This window comes from Austrofundulus limnaeus, unplaced genomic scaffold (genome assembly GCF_001266775.1).
Source record: "Austrofundulus limnaeus strain Quisiro unplaced genomic scaffold, Austrofundulus_limnaeus-1.0 Scaffold196, whole genome shotgun sequence".
In the NCBI taxonomy this organism is placed as follows: Eukaryota; Metazoa; Chordata; class Actinopteri; order Cyprinodontiformes; family Rivulidae; genus Austrofundulus; species Austrofundulus limnaeus.
The window spans coordinates 755,927-761,284 of NW_013952598.1; the positions used below are offsets into that span (position 1 = coordinate 755,927).

Consider the following 5,358-nt stretch of genomic DNA (forward strand, 5'->3'; position numbering starts at 1 on the left):
TTAACACTATATTTTAACACTAACACTATTTTTATGTTAATGTGACACCAAGAATTATTGAATATTAAACACTGGTTGGTGTTAAATTAACAAAAATATGAGTGTTAAAATTTAACACTTTCACAAATGTTATTTTAACACCAGCGAGTGTGGACACATTTAGACACTTTGTTGGTGTTAAAATTAACACTGTGGGTGTTAAATTAACACTGGCGTTTTTGCTGTGTTGCAAAAACAAAAAGTTGATTCAAATTCAGTTACATTTAKTTTGAATAAATTTAATTTCCGGTTTGGCGTGTGAAGCAACATGAAACACGTGACTGCGAGATTAAATTACGAGACTTCATTACCTTTAGCGCAGATCAGAACACGAACTGAGTTACCTGGTGAAACATTAGTGCCAAAAATCAGGAAACACCACGAAGGACAAAATGCTGAGACAATAACTCCGGCTTAGATGAAAGTTTGGTTTTAGATCCTTACAGATTTAGGAATAAACGTGATTCTAATCATCACTTCAGCTCTTGAGTAAACCTTTGTATTGCTGCGAGTTATTTTGAATGAGTTTTTTAAAATAAAGTAATGTGCTAACAGAGTGAACGGTGCTAACCTGCTGGTCGGCCGATGACCGCCTGCAGCTGCTCTCCTCCCTGTGTGGTCGGCAGCTTGATTACTGTGGAGAGCCTTTAATCTTCTTTTATTTTGTTTCCGCACACGAATAAGCTCACTGACACAAACCCTCATCGTASTAAACTCCTGGCAATATTTAAGTCATCAACACTTTTTCCTCGCACCCTTATTGATTTTAATAATAAGCTGCCCTCTTTGCCAGCCTCATTGTCGGAGTTAATCAGTGCTCACTGAGTTTAACTTTAACTAAAACTTCCTGTCCCCCAGGAATGTTCCAAATGTTGCCTKATTGGTTGAATACTTGCCATTATGTACAAAACTAGTCATAGTTTTAAAACGAAAAGTAAACTTTCTTAATTCACAGTCTTTTTGTCGATTTTCCAACTCAAAAGCAAAACAGAAACGGTACATTTACTAACCGGAATGCCACATGGAACCTGAAAAGCAGGTTTACAGTAGGCCACGTGGAAAAAAATAAAAATCTTAAGTAAAGATGAGGCTGAGGCGGGTTTTAAATCGAAAAAAGAGCTGAACTCAGGCGTTTACAGAGATGTGCTCAGACCCATTCAGACGCATAATTAGGAGTCCAACACACATCTCAGAGCCCACGACGACAGCTGTGTAACCCCCATCAGCTGTTAATTTTGTGTAACAGCAGAAAGCGGCTCTCGTCAACAATGGTCCTGCAACCCGAGCCGCCGCTCAAAGCTTTCTGAGGAGAAACGCTGCACTCCATCAGCAGACTTATCATTAAGAGCGGGATGCCACAGAGGCAGCTGGAATCACACTTGCTATCTATACGTGGCCCCTGAGACCCCCACCCCCCTCCCACTGATGGCTATTTTAGTAAAGCCACAGCAACTGTCCCCGGCACAATGTGGAGTTTCTGAAATGTGCTGTGGGGGGGCTCCATTTGAATTCCCCCACGACACGTTGAATACATGCTGACGCAGTTGATAAACAGCAAAGCTACTGGTGGCGACGTGTGAGACGAGATGAAGCTGGAGGAGTCCTGCGTGGGAAGAACAGATAAWCAATTCTGAGTCTCGCTTTTTGTTTTTTGTTTTTTTTCCTTTACACTGTTGACATCTGTCGGTCTCAAAGCCGACACAGTAGCTGCTGGAAAGACAGGTGATGACTTCAAGCAGAGATTAGTCTTTGGTAATTAACTGCACTRACAGACGGGAGCACCTGCTCGCTCAGCACAACCCGACGTTCAGCTGCGACAATCTGATTGTGCGTCTAACCTGGGAGTCCTCAACTTTTACTAGCGATGTGCCGATCGATACTGAAATATCAATACCACCGATACCAGAACTTTATGCTCTAGAATTGATACWAAAAATTAAAATATCGATACTTTTATACTTCTGTCATTTCAGGTCATTTATATCATTTTAACAAGTGTAGGGGTCACCCCAAGGGAGAATAAACATTTCCACCTGTCTTTGAACCTGGTCTCAGAAGACCTCCCTCAAAAGAGACATTTTATTTTCTTTAATCAAGATAATAAACAAAATAATAACGTTCTTTATTTTTGATTTATATTTTCTTTGAACTAAAAATTATCATTTATAAATCAAAGTTACAACACAGTGGAAAGTAAATAAACTTTTGAAATCTTGTCTAAATCATTGCAGTTGGTGGGAACTACTTTTTTTAAATCACCTGGTATTGCATAGGTGCAGCAGCACGTCCTCAGTCAGTCGCTCAGTCTATACATGTTACATGTTTGGGATTTTCATGTTAATATGCTAATGTGAAGTAAATTAAGATTCAAGTTTTCATTTTTATAGTACTTTTTGATCAAACAATAATCTTGTTTAATGGTTTTATTATTTGACTTCACCTTTTATTATTTAAAATGCCCTTTTTACATATTTTGTATGATTGTGTCCTTTRTTTKTCTATTGTAGGCCTATTAGGTCGGCTATATGACAAATATGGATGCTACATCAATGCATTTCTGAGCTTAAAATGAATGAATTATTTTGATGTTTTGTATTCTTTATGAAGCAGGTATTTAGACATGTTCCATGTTTTTGCACAAATTATCAGTATTGGATCAGTATCGCAAACACCAGTCKGAGTTTTTACTCAGTATCAGAATTGGAAAGGAAATTGGTGCTATTGAACATCACTAACTTTTACAATTAAAAGAGCCACTTAAAATGTGTTCAGTGCCACAAAATGTGTTTGGAGTTTAAAATAGAAAACAATAAACTGCTTCTCCTTTACGGGTCACGAGGGACTGGTTCCTGTCTCCGGCAGTCACTGCGTGAAAGGCAGGGGGACACCCTGGACAAGTGTCCTCCATCGCAGGGACGCATAGAGACTAATGAGATAGACAACTGTTCATACCTAGAGAMAATTTAAAGCTATAAATTAACCTAACATTGATGTTTCTGGCCAGTGGGAGCAATCCAGAGTACCTGGAGAGGAAACACGTGAACTCCACCCAGGAGGTAATCCTGTGACTACAAAGCTACAGAAATCCACATCAGATGTCGCAGACCCCAGCTTCAACCCATCACCGTTTGACTTTTWTGACAGAAATCAGCAGTTAACCTTCTCCCCCATTTAAATGATGGATGTAAGGCGGACTGTATGGAAAGAGCCTGCGGTGAAGCCAGGCRTCCTCGCATCCCTCGGCTGTTTGTCATCGCCACATTTGTGGAGCCTCTCCTGAGTRCAACCTGGAACTCATCAGCTAAAGGTCCTCTTCTATTTCAGTCTGAAGAGAACAGTCTGGCTAAATGATGACTTATGGTTTTGGTACGTTTTTTTTYCTAAAGTACACTCAGTCGTTGTTCACTTTCATGCGGCTTGGCATCTGTGCGTGGAGCTGGAGAGGATTTTTGTTGTTCATGAAGATTGTCATAATCAGAAGAACTTCCATTTCATCCATGTAGAAACCAGCTTATCCAGTCAAATGAGGATTATGATTCATAGAGGAAAATAAGTCTGTTTATTACACTTTTTATATTATGGCAAGATCACCAACACTTTCACTTTCAAGATGTATAATTCTATTTTTTTTAAGCTGTGCAACTTCAACATTCTTCACCACAGGCACACCCTTAATTGTGATTCTGTGTGTGTCTGTGTGTACTTTATGTCCAACTACTGTTTGCTAAAGAGGATCAACTAAACCAGGATCCTGCAGGCAAGAAGGATGCAAATTTCATTTGATTTTATATTTTCACCCTAATCAGGTGACCTCCAAACACACACAGTGTCACTACAGGAAACCCAAAGAGATGATCCTGGCTGGACTTMAGATTTCAGCCCTTTTATATGTAGGTGGAGGGACATGAAGCTGTAATTACAACATTCTTTCACTGGGCTGAGCAACAAAAACCTGGAATTAAACGAAGCAGCAGATATAAAGTCCTAAATATTGTTTGGAAATCTGCAAAACCACTGAAAGCAGCTCATCATTTGTAGAAATKATGTTCAGACCATAAAGTTGGTGGAAGCTTAATGCATCGTGTTCATAATGATTAAGAATCAGCCAAATTCAATTAACCAAATAGTTTTCTGCAAATATTTCGCGGCAGWTTTTTAATCAAGGCGCTACGCAACTTCCCTTTCTTATGAAATAATAATAATTAAAAAAAAACTATAAGGAATAATAAACAAAGAGCTGTCAAATGATAAATAATGAACTTACCGGTTGGTTCGGTGTCGTTCAGCGCCTCCGCTTCACATTCACTCACTTTGGGTTTAATCTGGTGGAGAGGAAAAAAGGAAAAAGCAGCTCCTGCAGACTCCTGCTCGCCTGTCTTAGCTCTCGTGCCCAACTCTCTGTGAGTGAGTGAGTGAGTGTGTGTCAGCTGTACGTGGTGTTCGCACACGCACACACACACACAGAGGGGCTGTGACGCCACAGCTTCGCGTTTCCTTCCGCCTTCCGTCTCTCCAAGCGGAGCGCACAGTGAGCGAGTTTCACCACAAACATGAGCGAATAAAAAATATGTATTAATTTAAGAAAAACGTGTTCCGGAAAATGAACACATCCTGCTGCAGGAGGAGATTTCAGCTCCGTCTGTCATCGTGTTTAATTCTAACGCCAGTGTGATTTTATCTGCTGGCACCAGCAGGGCCGTTTATAGTGGGCAAAAACACGGGGGCTCGTCCCAGTCCAGAAATATTTAGGGTGTATTCAGACCAGGAAAGTTCTTTAGTCCAATTGTTTGGTCCGGACCAAAAATGGACTTTTTTTTTTTCGTCTGGTGCGGTTTGCATTCACATTGTGCTTTTTTGCAAATGAACTATAACTTGTAAACAAAGAGGCTGACGATCATTGCTCCCATTGGACAAAAAAAGGACGGGGGCGGGACTGAGCCACAGATCCAGAAGAAAACAAGGAAGTCCTGCRTGCTGCGGTTCTGATGCGCACATTTTTGCTGATAGTACAACTGCAATAGCATTTAAAATGTCAGAAACAGCTAATTTAACGGTGTTTCCGTGATGATATTCTAATTTTGGAGCGGCGTCAGTAAATGTGTCCCGCAACCCAAATGAGACGAGGTGCTCTGCGTGTTCTGACCCACAACATGCCGGCAGTAGAGCTGCTAACAGGAGACGACGAAACAGGWATGTTTTCAGTTTATTTAGCTCAGCAACGGTGGCCTGTGAAGTCCAAAAAGGAAGCAAACTGAAGTGAACCGCACCAGAGTTCGTTTGGAAGCGGACCGAGACCACCTCAAAAAGCAGGTCTCGGTC

The 5,358-nt window shown here is 40.8% G+C and overlaps 1 protein-coding gene across 1 annotated transcript in view; it reads right to left on the bottom strand.

Moving 5' to 3' along the window:
• thrap3a (thyroid hormone receptor associated protein 3a) overlaps positions 1-4,437 on the bottom strand; it is a 22,071-nt gene extending 17,634 nt beyond the window's left edge. Inside the window, exon 1 of the mRNA XM_014018592.1 lies at positions 4,304-4,437. The gene's annotated coding sequence lies outside the window, so the exon portion shown is untranslated. The remainder of the gene's footprint in view (positions 1-4,303) is intronic.
• Positions 4,438-5,358: the final 921 nt, after the last annotated feature.